The following is a 22,326-nucleotide window of genomic DNA, read 5'->3' on the forward strand; positions in this document are numbered from 1 at the left end:
AAGTGTGAGCTTAAATAGTGTCGATGCCATTTGGAACACTCCACCTGGTGGTTTTTATAACCTCTCCTCTAAGCATGGCTCCACCCCTGGCCCTATCAGGGAACCCTATATTAACCTGTGCACTGCAAGCCAGTGGGGCTGATCAACCATTGTGTATCCATTGTGTGTTTGGCTTCCTGTTTACCGTGTGCTCTATGTTTGTCTCTGTTACCGACCTTGGCTTGTTCTCAATGATTCCTGTCTGCTTGTGACCTTGACCTTTTGGCATGTCCCTAACCCTCCCTTCCTGCCTGTGAAGCTGAACCTTTGGCGTGTACTCTGTTTTTCCTGTCTGCTAGTTGCCCTGACCTCTGCCTTATCCCCTTACTATCCTTATTGTTCCAGCCGGCTGCTTCCTTCTCCTGTAGTCTACTATGAGTGTGAGCTGTGAGACCCTAGGAGCTGCGACCTGGAGCCAGACTGCAGCGAAGTCCATCCTCACCACTGGAGGCTCTGGTGAACACCTGCTGGCTCTTAGACTCCGCGCCCTGGGGAATCTATGCTCTAGCTCCTACTGGGATCTGTGTTAGTGATCCAGTAGACCTGTGTCCTGAATCTCCCTGGGTACAATCCGCAGCAGTCAGTCCTAAGGTCCACTACTTAGTGGTGCACTTCCGACTCCTTCTGACAGTTTGATCAGCCATGGACCCAGCTGATGTGCCGCTATCCGCAGATCATCCGTTGCAGGGCTTAGTTTGCAGACTTGAGACCCAAGACTTGCATCAGACCCAGGTGATGCGATTCCTTCAGGATTTGGCATCCCATTTTGAACAGGTTCAGGCCTCATTAGGACCCCCGGTTCAACAACCTCAACCGCTATCTGCTGCTGCACCTATCGCATCAGTCACAGCCACACATTCATTACAACTACCATCTCCGGACCATTTCTCTGGGGACTCCAAGGCTTGCAGGGGGTTCCTTAGCCTGTGCACAATTCATTTTGAACTTCAGCCCCAAAACTTCCTGTCCGATCGGGCAAAAGTAGCATATGTTATATCCCTCCTGTCCGGCGAGGCGCTAGCTTGAACTGCCCCTCTGTGGGAACTGAATAATCTGATTTCTTGAAACTTTTTCGGAATATCTTTGAGGAACCGGGTCTTGTCTCCTCAGCGGCTAGCGCTCTTTTACGTCTCTGTCAAGAGTCCGCTTCTGTGGGACAGTATGCTCTTCAGTTCCATATCCTCACAGCTGAATTGAGCTGGAATAATGAGGCCCTAGTTGCAACCTTTTACATGGCCTCTCTGATAGAGTGATGAATTAGTAGGAAGATCCCTTCCTGCTGATCTGGACAGTGTCATCACCTTGTGTAACCAGATCGATATTCGCTTTAAGGAGAGGGCCCTGGAAAAAAGACAACAGCACTTCCCGTTCTTTAGGCAGTCTGAGCCCCCAGTCCCTTCTCTTCGATCCGAGGTGCACCCCCTGCCTGCTGAGGAACCTATGCAGCTGGACTGGACCAAGTTATCTCCCCAAGAACGCGCTAAGCGCAGAACTCTGGGCCTTTGCCTCAATTGTGGAGCCAAAGTTCATTTCTGTGACACTTGTTCTCTTCATCCGGAAAAACGCTCAGGGCTAATACATCTGGAAGGTGGAGTATTAGACCCTGAAATATCACCTTCACCTTCTCGTCTTCTCCTTTCTGTGTTGCTTCATGTTGGCACTTCCTCTTGTTCGGTCTCGGCACATCTGGATTCGGAGCCACCGCTAATTTCATGGATTGGGAAACTGCATCCTCCATGAGACGTACCCTTTTGCCCCTTACAACGCCATTGGTGGTCTTGGCTATTGATGGCACTGTTCTCCCAGGGGGCCCTATCCACTTCCAGACCCTTCCTGTTAAGATGTCAGTAAGGACACTCCACCAGGAGTGAATATCCTTCCTTGTCTTACCTAAGGCTTCATCTCCTATCATATTAGGTCTTCCTTGGTTACGACTCCATTCTAAACACGTTGACTGGACTGCTGGACAGATCTTGGCTTGGGGTTCCTCCTGTTCCTCTTCCTGCATACTCAAGGTCACCCCAAAAGAGAAACTTCCTGTTGACACCATCCCAGTATCTTCTGCTCTTCCCACTGTATATAGCGATCTCTGGGATGTGTCCTGCAATATACGGACTGGTGCACTCTCTAGGTCATGTGGCACTCTAGATGAGGGCCTACCTATGAACCTGAGTCGATCATTCACTCCAGTTTGCATAACCATTTACCTTTGCCTGTCCCTAATCTCCCTTGGACGCACAGTCAGGCTAACTTGTCTGCAAGTTCCACAGTTGCTATGCCCTGTGATGCGATTGAGATGGTCGCTACACCTGACAATACTATTCAGTCTTCCTCTGCACCAGTTATGCCAGTCCAGCCCATGCCCAGTGAGCTTCATGCTTCTTGTTCAGGACCTTCTGTAACCTGGCCTCCCCCTACTGCTACTCTGTCCTTTCAAACCCGTTTAAGAGGCTCAATTCATCCTTTGGATAGACTGCCTCATTCGGCCAGGTGGGGGTTTCAATCTTTTTCTCAGGGCTCTCTGCATTCTGTTTGTGTTTCAGCTATCCAGCTTGACTCTTGTGACATGTCACCTTCTAACCAACCTGGCCTCCGGGATCCACTGACCTCTGCCCATTCTGGTGGTCCTGTGCTGGATGTCCAGCTCCCCTTTAAGGGTCTCTGGGACCCTGCTCAGACTCCTGATGTTCTTCTCATGCCCTTACCCATTCCTAAAAAGCCTTTAGTCCTCAAGTCCTCTCGTCCTCTCCCTACCTCGGTTCCGGTCTCTGAGAATAATCTAAAATACGAGGTTAGTCAAGTTTTGGATTCCCGGCTCCGTAAAGGCATTTTTCAGTACCTCGTACATTGGAAAAGGGTTTGGCCCTGAGGAGAGGTCTTGGATAACTGCATCTGAGGTCTTTGCTCCTCCTCTGTTGAGGAGGTTCCATCTGGAGTTTCAATAAAAAAAGGTAATTGGCGCACGAATGAATGGTCCCTTTGTAAAAAGTAATAGGATACTCGTTATTTAGGAAGATGTCCCGTAGTTGGTCTCCATGTGCAACTGCTAACCCACTTTGGACTTGGTGGAAACAAATAAAGAAAATAAACGATCAAAAAACAGCGCATCAAAGAAACTCGTGGTGTAATGTGAAAAAAACACTTAAAAAGTCATTTGTTAAATATAAAAGGAAACAAAGACATCTGATCCTCCTAGGATCTGGAAAGCATAAAATCCATCAATCGTAAAAAATTGCAGATGCTTGGTGATAAGTACCCCTCGGGTCTTTCAGTTGTGACTTAGAGATGATAAGAACAAAGACAAGACTGCACTGCTAACAGTTCACTGCACCTGGTAACTTGGTGACTGTAAACAATCTCTCTCAAAAGAAGGGGAAACACAAAGATATATGAGCCAGTGCAAATGGATGGAACTGTGTTCCAAAAGTCACTCACTTTATGGATGATCTGTTGGGCTGGGGCGCCGCCGTGCCGAGCCTATGGAGTGGAGGGCAGGTGTTTAATTCTTTTTTTTCCCAAAAAATTTTATTCAAGTTTTACCAAGTATCTACAAACATTGGTTACACAGTATATAAACAATTCTTGTATGTAGTACAGAAATATAATTGACCGTTAGACTTACAATGCATATGAAAAACTGATTAAACATAGTGTAGAGATAGAGAAGTAAATGAAATAAGACAAAATAAAATAGAATAAAATAAAATAGATGCTGTAGCAATTTAATATAGGCCAATTAAAAGAACAAATGGCTATACCCTCCAATTATGAAGAAAGATATATGTGGGTCGGATAATATTGTTAGATTTATAAACATCACATCAATATAAAGTAGAAACCATAGTAAAAACAAAATTATAAAGTTATAGGCTGTACAGCGTTGAGTCTATTATGCAGAACACCATCTCCGGTCACCCCTGCTGGGATCGGACTGTGAACGGTGACGGGACCTATTAGGGATTCCTAAAAGACTGATAGTCAACGCCGCACTGCCATTGATAGAGCATTATTTTCGAGTCAATAATTATGCAGGACAGCTGTTCTCTGGAAGGGAAAAAAAAAGGGGGGGGAGAAATGTCAAGTGATCATGGTGTAATGCATCGAGAGTATGGGATCGAATGGTAATGAAAAAGGTACCGAGTGAGGCGTGTCTGATGTTTGGTCCATGGAGTTACGGGACAGGCAGAGGGCGGTTATCAGGAAGGGGGTTGTGTGTTGGGGTAGAGTGGGTTTGTCCAGGTAGCCCAGAAGATCTGAAGTGTTTCCAAACAGTCCAAGTTTGCCCGTAAATGTTCGGGGTGTCTTTGGCCTGATGAATAAGTTCTTCCATTTCCGATATTTTGTCTACCCTTTTTATCCAATCTGTTATGGTAGGGGGAGACGTAGATCTCCAGAGCACCGGGATGCATAAGTTGGCTGCGCTAATGAGGTGAATGGTCAGGGATTTGGTGTAGCTCCGGGTTGTAGTAGGACTGTAGTGTAGTAGGAATTGGGCGGGGGTCATGTCAGGGGAATAGGTGGTAATTTGAGAGATCAATCTGTGTATTTCAGTCCAAAACATTTGCAGTAGGGGGCATTCCCACCAAATATGGAGCAAAGTGCCCAAAGCTTTATTGCATCTCCAGCATGTCGGGGGGACCGCTGAGGCGAATTTATGGATTTTGTCAGGGGTTCTATACCATTTAGCATAAATTTTGTATCGGTTTTCCTGAGTTGAGACGTTTACAGAACCCTTGTGTATATTGTGATATATTAATTCCCAGTCCGCCGGTGAGAGATCTAGGTGGAAATCGGATTCCCATTGTTGGACAGTTTTGTCTGTTTTAATCTCATGGGATGAGAAAAGAAGCGCATAGACTGTGGATATAACATGTCTTTCAGGTTCAGTACTAGCACACAAGGATTCAAAGGGTGTAAGGTCTCTATGCCATTGAGCACCAAGTTTCGAATTCTGGAAGAAATGCCTTAATTGCAAATATTTGAAGAATGGGATTTGGTATTCTGAGAAAGCGGAGACCATAAGTTGATGGGATAGGAGTATGCCATTGTGGAAGAAGTTAGAGGCTCTTGGTTTAGGGCCAGAAGGTGTAGTATGTGGTGGACGAAGAAGAAGACCTGGTGGAAATTCAGGGTTTTGATTCAGTGGGGTCAATGGGCCATATGTTGGAACCAGCTTTAGAGGTGTGCAGGCTTGGTGAAAACGCAGGAGTGAAGCTTGTATAAAGGGGTGAGTGGTAAGCTCGCGTGGAATGTGGGATTTATGTATCCATGGTAGATTTTCTAAAGGGAGGCAAGAGAAAGTTTGTTCTAATCCAACCAAATCTTTGTGAAGTGCATGGGAGTGCCAGTCTAGAATTCTGTTTAAGTGACATGCAAGATAATATTTTTGTATATCTGGGACTCCAAGGCCTCCAAGGTTTTTGGGTAGCGTAAGTTTTTGCCAGCTGATTCTAGGGTTCCCGGACTTCCAAATAAAAAGTCTACACAATTTGTTGTAAGAACGAAAAAAGGAAGGCGGCAAGTTAATAGGAATAGCCTGAAGCAAATAAAGTATCCTTGGCAAAATGTTCATTTTTAAAATGGCCATTCTACCAAACCATGAGAAGGGGCTAAGTTTCCATTTCTGTAGGTCAGTTTGAATAGAATGAAGGAGTGGCTGAAAATTTTTAGTATAAAGGGAATTTAAGGTGGAGGGAATTTGTATGCCTAGGTAGGTAATGGCTTCCCTTTCCCATCCAAAGGGGAAGTTGAGAGTACATTGATTTACTAATGAGGGCGGTAGGGAAATGTTGAGAGCCTTCGATTTATTGAAATTAATTTTCCAGTTGGAGAGGGCTTGGAAAAGATTAAAATCGTTTAATAAGTTGGGAATAGAGGTGATGGGGTCCGACAGGAAGAGCAGGATGTCATCAGCGTATGCTGCTATTTTATATGTTTTATGTTTAATTGGCACGCCTTTTATGTCCGAATTGTCCCTAAGTTTTCGGAGTAAAGGTTCCAGAGGTGAAAGGGGGCAACCTTGACGAGTACCGTTGGAGATGGAGAAGGCGTTCGACAGGCAGCCATTGATTCTGATTTTAGCCGTGGGGGACGAATAGAGGACCATTATCATCCGCAGTAAATGTTGTGGGATTCTTATTGTCTGAAGGGTTTCCTCCATGTAGTCCCAAGCTACCCTGTCGAACACCTTCTCAGCGTCAAGGGATAGCATAAAGCCAGGAGTGGCCGTGGTGGTGAGCCAGTGATGGATATTTATCGATTTTGTGGTATTGTTCCTCGCCTCCCTACCAGGGACAAAACCAACTTGATCCATGTCAATTAATTGAGGGAGATGGGGCAAGATACGGTTGGCAAAAATGTTGGCGTATATCTTGAGATCCACGTTAAGCAAGGAAATGGGGCGGTATCAACTATCAACTATCAAGGGGTCTTTATTAGGTTTAGGGATAAGGGTAATATGGTGGTTTCCATCACGGAGCTGGTGGATGTTAGAGACCTTGCGCACCTCCAACTTCCGTTTGAGGATGCCGCACTGATTCTCAGTAGGGTTTAGGTCTGGAGACATGCTTGGCCAGTCCATCACCTTTACCCTCAGCTTCTTTAGCAAGGCAGTGGTCGTCTTGGAGGTTTGTGTGGGGTCGTTATCATGTTCAAATACTGCCCTGTGGCCCAGTCTCTGAAGGGAGGGTATCATGCTCTGCTTCAATATGTCAGAGTACATGTTGGCATTCATGGATCCCTCAGTTAACTCTAGTCCCCCAGTGCCGGCAGCACTCATGCAAGCCCCAAGCCATGACACTCCCATTTGTACTCCTGTGATCAGTATGAGAGAATGAGAGCGATAAGAGCAAATTTAATATACCTATTTCCCATTCACACCTGAGACCTTGTAACACTAACGAGTCACATGACACCGAGGAGGGAAAATGGCTAATCGGGCCTAATTTGGACATTTTCAATTAGGGGTGTACTTACTTTTGTTGCCAGCAGTTTAGAAATCAATGGCTGTGTGTTGAGTTATTTTGAGGAGATAGCAAATTATACAGTTATACAAATTGTACACTCACTACTTTACATTGTAGCAAAGTGTAATTTCTTCACATGAAAAGATATAATAAAATATTTACAAAAATCAGAGGGGTGCACTAACTTTTGTGAGATATTGTAAGTGTATCTGTAAAGTGTTGCTTTTACTATCACACTGACCCAGGTGCCCTCTTTATGCTATTTTTGTTTGAATTTTTTTTTTTTTAATAAAATAAAAAAATACACCCACATATTTAAACCCCACCAAAATAATGGTATGCCCATATTCAAAATATGGACTTTAGGTATGAGTTTGGAGGAAACTAGCAAACGTCAGAACAATATGCAAGCACTTGAGTAGCAAATAAAAAGAGACCCGAACTTCCGGTTCCGGCGCCGCATGGAGTAGCTGTCTCTCCTCACAGCTCCCGCAGACCGCCCTACAAAACGTTCCCTGCGACCCTCTCCACGAATCCAATCGCGAGATGGACCGGTTCGTGGAAAAAACCGGGCCGCGGTCGTATGCGGCCACAACCGCGCGGTCGGCCCTGCCGCAAATCGAGGCCCCGGCTTCGGCCTACACGGAACCGGCCTGCGCGGCCTATCCAGCGGAGACGGCCCCAGCCATGGAGGTAGGCAATCAGACAGCTACACACTCTACTCAGAGGGACTCCATGTCTCCACAACCCCATGCACCTCCACAAATCTCTGGCCCTGCAATACCTCAGCATGTGCAGCAGCCTCACATACCTCAGCCATTGCAGGACCACCACACTGAGGTTCTGGCTCAAGCTGTGGCTGCTCTTCTCTCCCCTATGATTGCAGCATCAGTAGAAAAGGCTGTCAGCGCAGGCATGCAAAAGATCCAAGCCCAGCTAGGGGAACATGCTTCCAGATTAAATGAAGCAGAACACCGTATATCAAATCTTGAAGATGAACTCTACCAGACGCAATCCTTTGAACATGCCCAAGACAGAACGAACAAGTTCATTCTGGAAAAACTCGAAGACCTCGAAAATAGGTCCAGGAGGAGCAACCTGCGGTTTGTAGGACTCCCCGAATCGCTTCCCTCATCTGCTTTGTCTGACTTCTGTGCCAGCCGCATTCCTGAGGCATTGGGTCTGGGAGGCCCTTACACAGTGGAACGCGCACACCGAGTGGGAGCCTTTAATTCTGAACGCAAATCACCGCGTCCGATAATCGCCAAATACCTCAATTACTCCGACAAGGCCACCATACTGCAAAAATACCGTCAATCCAGATCTGTACAGATTGATGGCATCAAAATTCAAATCTTTGCTGACTACTCGGCGGACGTTTCTAAGAAACGTAAGGCTTTTCAGCACATCTGCGCAGAACTTCATCAACGCCAACTCCAGTTCACCCTGGCATTCCCGGCCGTTCTGCGGATCAAAACACCCGCCGGGGAACAACTCTCTTTTCATGATCCTGAGGAGGCGGCGTCCTTCTTGAAATCTTCCCGCTCAGGCTCACATCTTAGTCCCGCACCCAAAGCCCCGCCAATCAACCGAGCCTTGGATCAACGGAGCCCACGGAAAGACTCTCCCAAGCGGTTTAGGGCTTCCGGCCCAACACAACATGACCTAACTGCCCGCTGAGGGGCGAAGCACTTGACGGTGCCCCCCCCTGGCACACTCTCGTTTCTCTCCCGGAAGGCCTTTCCTGGCCCCCACCCGACCTGCTCCAGGTGAACTGTTTTTGGACTCTCCTTCCTGGACTGTCCACACCTCTCAGGTACTGTTCGACAAAAGTTCTATGGTTATGGGGTTATCCCCAGCGACATCCAGGTTTGTTATGGCCTGATACCTCTGCTGTTCTCAGGTGCTATTTCTTTTGCTACAGTTTATGATACGGTTTAGTTTGTCTTTATTGATACCTTAGATGTTGTTTCTACTATATGTGTGCTCATGTCTTCCTCCCCTGGGCGCCATTGTGCGGACCTACACCCACGCTCCAATTCTCTGCGGCCGCTGTCACTATCCTATACTTATCATTTGAAGGGCGGAAACCCTCACTTCAGACACAGGGCTGGTTATGGGAGCTGGTCCTCACGGTGACCCCCATGCGGAAAAAAGCGAAGTTGGTTAATGCATATGTTAATTTTTGTTCAATTTACTGTTGGTACACATACCCGTCCTCCCCCTCCCCCCTTTTGTCTCTCCTTCTCCCCTTAAGGCCCGCTGATGTTTTGAGCCCATTCACTGTTCCCCTTCATAGGCCTTGGGAAGCTAGGTCCTCAGCAGTTTTTAGCTATCTTCATCACCCAGGCCCCGATGTCTTAGTACCTACAATACCTTTACAACATCTCCCTAGTATATCCTCACAATGCTACGGATAATCTTGTGGAACGTGAAGGGCCTTCGTTCTCCTTCTAAAAGGATGAATGTCCTTCGCCATCTCAAAAGATTGAACACAGACATAGCGCTACTTCAGGAAACCCATCTTTCCTCACCCGACTTTGCTCGGATGAGGAAAATCTGGGTGAGCACAGTTGTGGGCTCTGAGGCTCTAGTCCGCAAAGCAGGAGTCCTTGTTCTCATTCACAAACGTCTCCCCTTTAAACTCTTATCCACAGACTCGGACGACCAGGGCAGACTTCTCACTATCCCCGTCCTCATTGGGACAAGGGAACTGACAATATCCAACGTGTATGCCCCTAATAGTCCTACAAAGGACTTTTTCAATAGGCTGACCACTTGGCTTCTACGCCACCCACACCTCCCTCAGATTATTGGGGGTGACTTTAACTCTGTTGTCCACCAGATTGATGACAAATCCACGTGACTACGCCCCACCTCGATCCCTACTTCTTTAAACCCCACGTACTTGCAGCAACAATGGAAATCCTCCACCTTCGGGACATATGGCGATTTCACCACCCGACTGAAAGAGAATTTTCCTTTTACTCACACCCACATCATGTCTTTACCAGGATAGATTATTTTTTCTGCTCTGATGATATACTTCCTCTAATCCCAGAAGCAGAGATACATGATATAGCCATTTCTGATCACGCCCCCATATCCATATCCCTAGAGACCCCAGACATACATCCCAACCCTAGAATTTGGCGTTTCCCCTCCTTCCTCCAACACAACGCGGATTTCCAAACTTACATCACTAAAGAATGGCAGTTTTACACGCAAACTAATGCACCACACGCTGACGACCCTAATTTATTCTGGGATGCGGGGAAAGCTTTTCTCAGAGGCCGCATCGTTTCGTATGCGTCGTCCTTTAAGAAAAATGCACACCTCAACTACGACTCCTCCAGCTCCAGACTTCACATGGCTCAACGTGCATTGTATGCCCATGACTCCCCCGAAAACCGGGCTGCTTGGCAACTAGCCAAACAATCTTTTGACACCTGGGCGGACACCGTGGAATCGACCAAGAAAGCATACCTAGACGCCACTCTCCACAAATTTGGAAATAAGGCGAGTAAGCTCCTAGCCCGCCTTAGCAAGGGAACCTATCGCCCGACTGTCATCCCCTCCATCCGTGAGCCGGATGGTTCTGTCACGAACACGCAAAAAGGCATAAACTCTGCCATGCTGCGCTATTACTCTACGCTATATGCCGCCGATCCCATTGACAAACCCACGGCGTGCGACTTCCTAGATAAAGTGACTCTGACACCAATATCTCCTTCCCAATTAGAAACCCTCAATGCCCCCATCTCTCTTTTAGAAATCACTGCCACGATACGACAGTTAGCCTCCTCTAAAGCGCCAGGCCCAGATGGTCTGACAGGTGAATTCTACAAATCACTGCATCCTCTCCTGGCACCCACTCTTCATAGTGTCTATCAACTTATGTGGTCTGGTGGCTCTTACCTTCCCACGGGCAATCAGGCCATAATTAAACTATTAGAAAAGAAAGGGAAAGACCCCAGGAACCAGGATCGTACAGACCTATTTCACTACTAAATCTTGATGTTAAGATTCTCTCTAAAATTGTAGCCACAAGACTGGCTGACATCGTCCCTTTTCTGATCCATCCTGCCCAATCCAGCTTTGTGAAAGGCAGAACAGCAACGATGAATATTAGAAAGGTGATGATGGCGCTAGAACACGCCAGGTGCCATCCAAGGGGAGATTATGCCATTATCACTCTTGATGCCGAAAATGCTTTTGACAATGTAAACTTTGATTGGCTCGCCATGGTCTTACGTAAAATGGGATTCTCTGGCCCTTTCCTTCATCGAATAAATTCCATGTACACCTCACCGGCGGCTAGGCTGGTAGCCGCTGGCCTCCTCTCCAATGAATTTCGCCTTCACAAAGGCACGAGACAAGGTTGCCCCCTATCCCCACTCCTCTTTAACTTAGCTCTGGAACCACTCTCTAGATATCTCTTAACAGTTGCCCCGCTACATGGCATTCGAATAGGGAACCAAGAGTTGAGGACGTCCCTCTTTGCGGATGATGTCCTCATCTTCTCTGCTGACCCTTCCGCAGACATGCCCACAATAAAATACACTTTTGATTTATTCAGAAAATGCTCAGGGTTGCGCATAAACTACTCCAAAAGCGAGATTATGCCCTTAGGATCCCTCCCCCCACCTGCCTGGGTTCAAAAATCCATCTTTACTACGGCCAAGTCCCATATCACTTACTTGGGAATCAAAATAGGGAAACTCTCGTCCTCTGTCTACCACCTGAATTACCCCCCACTTTTTGCCAAAATCACTCAGGAATTAGACAACTGGATGGATCTACCCCTCTCGCTCCTGGGAAGATGTCATTTGGTGAAAATGGTCAGTTTCGCTCGCCTGTTATATCCTCTCCAGACAATACCTTTACTGTTAAGACACAAAGACTCCAAATTGCTGAATTCTGCGATCTCAAAATTTATATGGCGAAACAAACGACCACGCATAGCTCTCTCAAAACTTCATCTTCCCAGGACCGAAGGCGGTATTAGTCTCCCGAGCCTTAGAATGTATAACCTTGCTTGTCTTTTAAGGGTAGGTCTGGACTGGATAACCCAAAAATACAAATGCTCTAACTACCAATTGGAGGCCGCGATGGTCCACCCCTACTCCCTAACAGCCCTTCTCCACTGTAAGTGGAAATCTCTACCAACACCATATCAACATAACCTTCTGTTGAGAGACACTGTTATAGCATGGAGGGAGGTACGGAAAAGCCTCCGACTCTCTCCTTTCATCTCAAAATTTCTCCCGATACAAGGCAACCCGAGCTTCTCTCCAGGTCTGGAACATAAACCCTATGACTCCTGGCTGCAAAAGGGTCTTTCCACCTTCTTCTCCCTTTGTGATCCTGCTACTGGCCAAGCACTACCTTTCCATACTCTAGCTACTCGATTCTCCCTCACCGCAACCTCCTCTTTTCATCATGGCCAATGTCTCAGCTTTCTCCGCAACACCTGCAGAGTCGCATCCACGAGATTCACATCGTCATTCCTCGAGACCCTTATACAGAAGGACTCATACAAAATCTCGGATATCTATAAGCCTCTACTCATCCAAACGACGCCTCCCTTGGATTCCTCATCAGTGTCAAATTGGGCAAAGGACTTCCCGAACGACGACATGGTGGACAAGATCCTTCAAGGTCTTCGCACAGTCTACAACTTGGTTCCAAATGAATCCTGGAGGGAAACACAACTCAAAATCGCCCACCGGGCACACATCCCCTTTCTTCCTGCCAAACAACCCCACTCCACCCCGTCTTCACTATGCCCTCTATGCCAACAACCTAAGCTCTCTCTCGCGCATTGTTACTGGACTTGCTCCTTTATCTCGGCGTTCTGGGACCAAATCCTGGCTTTCATCTTTAAGATCACACTGCTGAAGCTACCCAAAGACCCTTTACTTCTTATTTTCGGATATTGGGATCCCACACTACTTCCCTGGTCAAAAGTTTCTGGCCCACGAGACAAAGAATGGGCCTTGATATGCCTCCTGATGGCAAGACGGGCCATACTAGCCAATTGGACATCTGCTGCTCCACCCTCAGTCGCGCAGGTTAACAGAGATCTCCTGCATCTCCTATTTCGTGACAAAATTAATGCTAATCTAGCCCACAAAAAGGCCATTCAGTGCTTCCACAGCAGATGGGACTCTTTTGTGAAATCGCAACTTACTCCTCAGGAACAAGCTCACCTTGCTGAACACTCTTTTATCTACGATGGCCAATGGCTCACCGCAACCCCCTCCACTACTGGGTAGCTAACCACGGCAAGACTGCAATTATGCCCCCCCCCCACCCCCCCTCCTCCCTCCCCCCCCCCCCCTCCTCCTACCCCCCCCCCAATCAGAGCCTTCTTGATGATCTGATATATACATTGTTTCTTCTCCCCAAGGTTGAGTTAGTGCCTAATTATTCCCTGATCCATCCAGTTATTGCTACCTCGTTTCTATTTGACTGTCAGGGAGAGTGATACACTCCATTTTTTGTGGTTTATGGGACGGTGCTCTGGCACCAATTGTTGCTCAATATGTTGTTATTATATAGCCTGTACATTTTCAAAAATGAGAAATTTTGTACGTACTGATTACCCATCTGTAATGTACCCCTTTTCTTTTCTCAATAAAATTTTATGGAAAAAAAAAAAAGAGACCCGGCAGGTTTTATCTTGCAATAAAAATAAGAGTGTATTATCTGAGGAAGAATAGCAATATTCTGTGTAATTAACTTGGTTAAGCTACAACAAATGGCAGATTTTTATCTTGAAATAAACATTAGAGTGAATTACATGCACAGAGCAAGGGGTATATGTTGTGTTGTATGGTGAATCAAGGACCTTGCTCCTCGATTCCCCATACCACGTGGACCCCTTCATGCTACTGGTTAAAGAGGGATAAGGTTATTCCTATCCAATCAACTTCATTTTTCATTCATTCTGACTCTGGACTTTTCAGATTGAAGTGGTATTGTTTGTCTTTGACAATCTTTTAGACAGCAGTTGTATGTTCCCTGTGGTGCCCTCTCTGGGGCTGGTCACTCTCCCACGTATCGGTGAGACTTGGCCACATATGTGCATTTGCCTTCGCACTTTCACTAACAGTTTAAATTAACTGGCATATTGCTTTAAAAAAGAAACAATCTCTATGGTTCCTTGAGAGCTAGGTGGTCCAGAAAAAGTGTAACTTCCATGAAATGCGTAGACCTCTATCCTATCTCTCGATCATATAGCAATTCCATGGTGGCTATATTTAGTAGAATCAATATGAAAGCACATTTTTCATAGGTTGTATATTGTAATACATTTGTTATTGTCAAATAACTTATAAAGTATTTTGTATTTTTATATATACTTTTGTACTTGTTTGTACTTTGGAGGGGTATTTAAAGTCCTACTTGATCTTTCTGTTCCCAATATATTTGAAACAAGGACGATACCCTCCAACTGTACACAACTTAGATCTATACCTTCCCCTACACAAACTAAACTCTTTGCTGATACTGATATAAATATCCTTCTTTGGGCCATCCACTAAAGACAAATCACCTGCAAAGTGCCCAAGCTAGCCTCCTGGATTCATCAGAAGTTGGGGTCAAGCTATTTTTTTTTTCTTTTAAGCAAAAGCTGTACTTTTAAAGTGCTTCTGAAGGTGATTTGATTTTGTGGTGGCTTTCAATATAGCAGACTTTCCAGTTTACATGGAAGGTTTTTTTTTTTTAAAAAGGACTGTGAAAAAAAAAAAAACAATTGAAGCCTATAACAATTAGGTAAGATGTTCTATGAAAAAAAAAGACATGCAACCTGTTATCACTGTATTGTATGTGAACAGGGACCTGCTTTAAAGAGGCTGTAGGACATCAGCAGCAAAAAGATGCAATAAAGAATGGAAAAAATGTAAAAGAAAAAACTTTTCTTTCCTACCACCCCAAGAGACACACTATTTTGCAACCTAAATGTTTTCGGGTAAGGGTTTATATCTACCTAAACAGACCTGCCAAGCCCTACACCTATCTCTCACTATGCACTTTTTCAGCAGCACTCCCAATGCTTCATAGATATGCTATCCAGTGGAGGATGGTGCTCAAAATTTTTGGGGGGATGCAAACAAACTGAAAAATTCAGAAAAAAAAACCCATCAATCGCAGCCACTGTGCCATCAAACACAGCCACTGTGCCATCAAACGCAGCCACTGTGCCATCAAACGCAGCCACTGCGCCCATCAATTGCCACCACTGTACCATAAAACACAACCACTGTGCCCATCAAATGCAGTCACTGTGCCATATCAAATGCTCCCACTGTGCCATATCAAATGCTGCCAATGTGCCCTATCAAAAAAAAAGACATGCAACCTGTTATCACTGTAGTGTATGTGAACAGGGACCTGCTTTAAAGAGGCTGTAGGACATCAGCAGCAAAAAGATGCAATAAAGAATGAAAAAAATGTAAAAGAAAAAACTTTTCTTTCCTACCACCCCAAGAGACACACTATTTTGCAACCTAAATGTTTTCGGGTAAGGGTTTATATCTACCTAAACAGACCTGCCAAGCCCTACACCTATCTCTCACTATGCACTTTTTCAGCAGCACTCCCAATGCTTCATAGATATGCTATCCAGTGGAGGATGGTGCTCAAAATTTTTGGGGGGATGCAAACAAACTGAAAAATTCAGAAAAAAAAACCCATCAATCGCAGCCACTGTGCCATCAAACACAGCCACTGTGCCATCAAACGCAGCCACTGTGCCCATCAATTGCCACCACTGTACCATAAAACACAACCACTGTGCCCATCAAATGCAGTCACTGTGCCATATCAAATGCTCCCACTGTGCCATATCAAATGCTGCCAATGTGCCCTATCAGATGCTGCCAGTGTGCCATATCAAATGCTGCCAGTGTGCCCGCCATCTGCACTTACCCTGTCTCGGTGGGACAGCTCCTTGATGCTCCTCAATGTCTTCTCCTTTCCTCTCTTCCCATCCTCTGCTATGATTGGACACCTGATAGGTGTCCTTTCACAGCGCCTATCATTTCAGACAATCAGGTGATGGGTAACAGATCTGAGCACCTGATTGGCAGAGAGGTGGTTTAGTGTCAGCAAACCAAATATTAATTCACTTTTTTAACACAGCTGAGTGACCTGCGAGCATCCAGCATGGCACTTGCAGGTCACCTTTTTTGATGCCTATTAGGTGCTTCAAAAACACCCCCCTGTCACTGTAATTCAGGTGCTCGGTGCCCAAAAAGGGGCCAGGCGCCTGAATAGGGGGTGGCAGCGGCAACCATAGATAGATTCATGCAATGCATGAATCTATCTATTGGTGCTAGAGGGGATGGCAGGAGGGAGGGGGTGGCACCCGTGCACCCTTATGGATGCACCGCCACTGATGCTATCACAGATAAAGCACATTATCAGTATGGCTGCTGGTAACTCACAATTTTACAGTAAGGGGACTGGCTTATTTAAAAGTCCTTTCATTGGTCTGTCTTTCTTGTTGCTATGGTAAGTCCTTGCATTATTTTGCCAGGTTTATAAACCACAAATATGCAAGATTCACAGAGACGCAATATTAGCGGCAAACACTAAATGTATCCCTAATATTACTAGACCAAAACATTTGATTGAAAAATAACTTTAGAAATTAAATTTGCAAATATCAATGAGGAACAGTATTTTGAATTAGGAATAAAAGCATCACTACAAAAGTAAATATAACACTTTGGATTAAAACCTTCGATTTTATGGTTTCTCTTTTACTGTTTTTATTTTTTAGGAGTTCTGTATCCATGCATTTATCTTTTCCCTTTGCTATGCTTCTCTTCAGATTTCAAGAGATGATATCTGCAACAGATTTTTAAATCCTTCATTATTTTTTCTTCACTGTACATGTCCATGCCCTTGCAGGCTTTTCTTTTTTAAAGTTTTCTTGTCCACATAACTCATCTCCATGGAGATTGTATTATAGTAGTTTTTTCAAGCATAAATCCAGGCAAACTTTTTTTAGTAAAATGTGCTGTGTAACAAATTGTTAACTCTCACCTTACGTCTGGCCTGTTTTGGCTCTCAAACACAAAAACCATAGTTTTGTTTATATGCCCCATCTCTGCTTGTCCATTCATAAAGGTGTTTTGCAAAAGGTTCACAGGACACAAGGCTTTCTATGAATGAACAACAAAAGGGGAGTTTCTTATAAATGCCATTTTGTTTATCAGAACTAGGGATGAGCCGAACACCCCCCCAGTTTGGTTCGCACCAGAACTTTCGAACGGACCAAAAATTTGTGTGAACTTTAGAACCCCATTGAAGTCTATGGGACTCGAATGTTCGAAATAAAAAGTGCTCATTTTACTGGCTAATATGCAAGATATTGTCCTAAAAAGGGGTTGGGGACCTAGCTTCTGCCCCGAGGGACATGGGACAATGCCTAAAATGTTTTTAAAAACGGAAGTTTTTTCGGGAGAACTGATTTTAATGACGATTAAAGTGAAAAAAAAGTGAAATATTCCTTTAAATATCGTGCCTGGGGGAGTCTATAGTATGGCTGTAAAGTGCCACGTGTTTCCCGTGTTTAGAACAGTCCCTGCACAAAATGACATTTAACAGAAAAAAGTCATTTAAAACTGCTTGCGGTCTTAATCTAATATCTGGTTCCGGCAATATGGATGAAAATCATTGAGAAAAATTGCATAGGTAGCCCCCCGTGCCCATTACCAGTCCCTTTGGGTCTTGTGCGGCTATTAAGGGGAACCCCGTACCCATATTAAAAAAAGGAAAGGCGTGGGGCCCCCAGGCCCTATATACTCACCCCTGTATAATTTGTTTTGCCGTCCATCTTTTTTCATCTCACTTCCTGTTGTCTCCTTCCATTTGCAAGTAGGAGACGTTTGTAAGTTGGATGTTTGAAAGTAGGGGCCTGCCCTATATGCTCTGCAGAAATGGCAGAGCAAGGTGTTGGTGTTGCCACAACACTGTAAGCCCTCAAAGTTACTCTTGGTGGGCGCTGGAGCGCCCTGCTGTGAATGATTATATCAAGAATTGTAAATACATGCCATTGTTGAACAGTGGTAGAAAAATTGGGCCTTTGGTGGTTGTGGTGCTGGTGCCACAACACTATAAGTCCTCATAGTTACTCTTGGTGGGCACAGGAATGGGCCCTGCTGTGAAATATTATATCAAGAATTGTAACTACATGCCCCTGTTAAACAGGGGCTGAAAAATTGGGCCTTAGGCACTGCTTGCTGGTGCCACAACACTGCAACCTCCCCCAGATACTCTAGTTGGAGTGCAGGAATGGGCCCTGCTGCAAAGCATTGCATCAAAAATTGTATTACATGCCCCTGTTAAACAGGGGCTGAAAAATTGGGCCTTAGGCACTGGTGCTGGTGCCACGACACTGCAACCACTCCCATATACTCTATTTGTAGTGCAGGAATGAGCCCTGCTGCAAAACATTGCATCAAAAAATGTAATTACACTCCCCTGTTAAACAGGGGCTGAAAAATTGGGCTGGTGGCATCACCCAGAACCAAAAATGTTCTTCCAAAATATCAGCGGAGGAGGAAGAGGATAGACAATCAACATAACAGGACAGTCACTCAGAATCAGCATAGGCAGTCTTGAAGGGATGTGATATTTCCCAAAAAAAAATTCAGTTTCATCAGCTTCAGGTGCTTGGTAGCTGGTGGTGATCAAAGACTGATTCATCTTTATGAAGGTCAGTCGATCAATCGAGTCGGTGGACAGGCACACCCTGTGATCAGTTACAAAGCCACCAGCAGGACTGAAGGTGCGTTCCGAAAGAACGCTGGATGCAGGACAGGCCAGTAGCTCAATTGCATACTGTGCAAGCTCTGGCCAGTGATCCATCCTCAAGACCCAGTAAGCCAGAGGATTTTTGGTGGGAAAGGTGTCCAAGTCTGACCTTGCCCCTAGGTATTTCTGCACCATGTAAATCAGACGCTGGCGATGGTTGCTGGAACCAATCATACCTTGGAGCTGCGGACTAAAAAATTGTCTGAACGCATCGGTCAGACGGCCACCTTCTTCACCGCTCCTTCTGACCGAAGCCTCAGCAACACATTGTCCAGAACCAGGAGTTTGTAACCTCCCAGTCTCTGGGAACGCATTGCACAGACCTTTCTGCAAGGCCTCCCGGAGATGTCTCATCCTCTGCTCCCTCTGCGACGACAAGATAAGGTCGGCAACTTTACCCTTGTACCGTGGATCAAGGAGAGTGGCCAGCCAGTAATGGTCCCTCTCCTTGATCTGAAGAATACGAGGATCCTTCAGCAGGCTTTGCAGGATCAGGGAGGCTATGCAGTGTAGGTTAGCTGAGGCATTCCGTCCAGAGTCCTCTGGGTCACTAAGGACAACTTGATCCGCAGCCACCTCCTCCCAGCCACGTACAAGTCCACGGGTTTCTTGGGACTGTAAATCATCCCTACAAGACTGCTGCTGCTGATGCTGAGTGTCAGGCTCCACCTCCATGCTGACACAATCATCCTCCTCCTCCTCGTCCCCGTCCTCTTCCTGTGTGATGGATGGGACAGCAGGAACACTGTCTGGATAAAGGGGGCCTTGAGAGGCAAGGAAGTCCTCCTCTTCTTGCCTCTGTTCTGCTTCAAGTGCCCTGTCCATTATTCCATGCAGCGTATGCTCCAACAGGTGGACAAGAGGTACAGTGTCACTGATTTTTTTTCTAAACCACTGAATCAGAATGGCTGAAAAAAAGTGCTTACAATAATGTGATCATCACCAAAGTGAAAAATATGCACATATATAATAACAATGATTATACTGAAGAAATAGTGGACATCAGTGAACCACCATACATAATAATAATAATTAACAATGTAAAGTCCCAATAATGTGTCTCTACAAAGAATGAATTCTGTCGAATTCTGCCGATCCGGAAAGTGGAAAGCAAATAGTAATCGTGATAAAGCAACGATTAGCAATAAGTCGGAAAAAAACTTGCGACTCCCTCCACCATGAACGTAGAACTACACCAGTAGTGAGGATACAAGTCCAAACTGCTTACCAGATCCGTTTGACCACTTTAATTAAAAAGTAAGTCAAACAACGCTTGTACAGGATAATGCCTGCTCATATGGATACCAATGCAGATGATGGTAGATGGTGTGTCTCTATTCACAGGCGCGCTTCCTGAAGACGTTAACAACGAAACGTACGTCGGAGCGGTACTTGGTCACGCTATTCAACGCCATTTCCGGCCCTCTGGTTTGTCGGTCTGCAGGCCTGGAACGCACGCCAATATCGAATGCGGAAGAATTTTTCCTTGAGTTGGAGAGCAATTCTTTTGGTCAGAGCGAGCAGTCCCAGTGCCAGGCCAGGCACCTAACCATGTAAGGAGCCTTTTGGCTGTCTGTTCTTTTACTTATTTTTTATTAAAATCAGTGTAATGCTATGGATTTTTTTGTATTTTTTCACATTTGCCGCTTAAGTCTGTGAAGAGAGACACGCCAACTACCATCATCTGCATTGGTATCCATATGAGCAGGCATTATCCTGTTCAAGCGTTGTTTGACTTACTTTTTAATTAAACTGGTCAAATGGATCTGGTAAGCAGTTTGGACTTGTATCCTCACAAGTGGTGTAGTTCTACGTTCATGGTGGAGGGAGTCGCAAGTTTTTTTCCAACTTATTGCTAATCGTTGCTATATCACGATTACTATTTGCTTTCCACTTTCCGGATCGGCAGAATTCGACAGAATTCATTCTTTGTAGAGACACGTTATTGGGACTTTACATTGTTAATTATTATTATTATTATGTATGGTGGTTCACTGATGTCCACTATTTCTTCAGTATAATCATTGTTATTATATATGTGCATATTTTTCACTTTGGTGATGAACACATTAATTTAAGCCCTTTTTTTCAGCCATTCTGATTCAGTGGTTTAGAAAAAATTATTTTTTTGCAAATTAGTGGTTTAGATTAATATTTTTTACAGAGTGCCCTTAATCATTGTTATCACTCTACAGGTGTTTGTTTCACTTTTCTAGGGAGCTGCTCTTTGTGTATATTTCTTATTTGTTTTTTGTTCACATGGCGCGGAATTTGAGCAGTTGAATTGCAACTGCCTTGTTCACAGTGTCACTGATACATGCACTGTCACTGCTCACCATCCTTGTGGCCTCCTCAAACGGTGACAGGACAGTGCATGCATCCCTGATCATGCCCCACTGGCGTGATGAGAAAAAAACCAACCTCTCCTGACCCTGTCCTGGTGCCGTAGTCGCACAGGTACTCATTGATGGCCCTCTGCTGCTTCTGCAGCTGCTGCAGCATGGCCAACGTTGAGTTCTACCTGGTGGGCATGTCACATATAAGGCAGTTCTTGGGCAGGTTCAACTCCTTTTGGAGCTCGGCTAGCCAAGCACTGGCATTAAATTATCAGCGGAAATGCACACAGACTTTTCTTGCCTGCTTCAGGACATCCTGTAAGCTCGGGTACCTGCCCAAGAACTGCTGCACCACCAGGTTAAGGACGTGAGCCACACAGGGCACATGGATCAGTTGTCCCTGTTGGAGGGCGGAGAGGAGGTTGGTGCCATTGTCGCAAACCACCAATCCTGGCTTAAGCTGTCATGGCGTCAACCACCTCTCAGCCTGCCCCAGCAGAGCTGACAAAATATCTGCCCCAGTGTGGCTCCTGTCCCCCAAACAAACCAGCGCAAGCACGGCATGGCATTATTTTTCATGTGTACTTGCGTAGCCCCTTGAAAGCCTACGGAGCACCACTGGTTCCGAGCACAGGACACTGGAAGAGGCCATGGAGGAAGAAGAAGAGGAGGGGGTGGAGGATAGAGGTGTGTCACAACCAGTAGTAGCATTTTGGAGACGTGATGGCGGAACAACCTCCAACACTGCTGCACCTTGTCCTGCATCCTTCCCAGCTGCCAGAAGAGTGACCCAATGGGCCGTGAAAGACAGGTAATGTCCCTGTCCATGCCTGCTGGACTATGAGTCAGCGGTAATATGCACCTTATCGCTGACTGCCCTGTCCAGCTAGGCAAGGACATTGCCTTCCACATGCCGGTAGAGAGCCGCTATGGCCTTCCGTGAGGAAGGGGGCTGAGTCTACCAACTGAAAAGGCAGCAGTTGAAGTGCTAGCTATTTAGCCAAGCTAGCATTCAACCGATGGGCATGTGGATGGCTGGGAGTGAACTTCTTTCTACGGTCCAGCAGCTGGGGCAGGGAAATTTGCCTGCTACAATCGGACATGGGTGTACTGCTAGCAGATTGCCCGGAAGCACTTGGCTGTGACACACCTAA

The sequence above is a fragment of the Lithobates pipiens genome, unplaced genomic scaffold (genome assembly GCF_037356315.1).
Source record: "Lithobates pipiens isolate NorthernLeopardFrog02 unplaced genomic scaffold, aLitPip1_a1.2 Scaffold_25, whole genome shotgun sequence".
Lineage (NCBI taxonomy): Eukaryota > Metazoa > Chordata > Amphibia > Anura > Ranidae > Lithobates > Lithobates pipiens.